This window comes from Bison bison, unplaced genomic scaffold, assembly GCF_000754665.1.
Source record: "Bison bison bison isolate TAMUID 2011002044 unplaced genomic scaffold, Bison_UMD1.0 scf7180017864109, whole genome shotgun sequence".
Lineage (NCBI taxonomy): Eukaryota > Metazoa > Chordata > Mammalia > Artiodactyla > Bovidae > Bison > Bison bison.
In genome coordinates this window covers 2,487,862-2,488,694 of record NW_011494681.1, presented here as the reverse complement: position 1 = coordinate 2,488,694, position 833 = coordinate 2,487,862, and positions in this window count along the sequence as shown.

Here is an 833-nt window from a genome sequence, read left to right as displayed (position 1 = left end):
TGTTCACTCTTCAGGTTTGTACAAATAATATTCCCATGGCTCTTAGGAGAAAACGAATTGTTACATTTCATGCTCGCTCTGAATCCAGACAGCTCTTTGATATGTTTAGGTTTGTAGAGTTTAGCCAAAGTCATGGGGGTTGAGAGCTGGTAGAGTCCTCAGGTGTCCGTAGCTGAGCTCGCTAGCTCGTCTCACCGAGATGATGTTTGTCTAGAGTCTGTTCTTTAGAATTGTTGGATTCTTGAACAGCAAGACTCAATGGGAGCCAAATGAGACGAGAATGTTAGAAGAAAAAAAAAGGTTTAAATCACAAGAGGGTCTGACAATGAGTTATTGTGAACAGACTCCATCCTTGTCAACGGAATAAAGTCTCTGTGGCAAGGCTGTTCCCTCACAGTGACTCAGTTGTGCAGAAACTATGCGTAAAACATTCCACATCCAAACCCTAAGAATGGAGTCATAGGAAACAGGGTATTTCTACAGAGCATTAGGAACTTGATGTTTTATGCCAAGTCTATGTGGCTGTAAAAATGTAGGAGGTTGTGTGGAGAAATTGATACACCCTGCGTGCCCTTGCATTGCCACATAGATGAAAGGAAAAGACATTGTTGAGCCCCAGTTACCTTGACTTATTACCCATACTGCTAAAACTGCCTGGACATCCACCAATTCTGTCTTGTGCTGAGTGTTTCTATGTAATATTAATAAAAGAAGTCCTGGACCGAATCAAGGGAGGCAGACATCGATTTACTCTGAGACTCAAAGTGACAGCACTCTTTATTTAGTGTCTCTTTGAGTGTTCCTTAAGGGATGCATTTATTATTTAGGCCTGT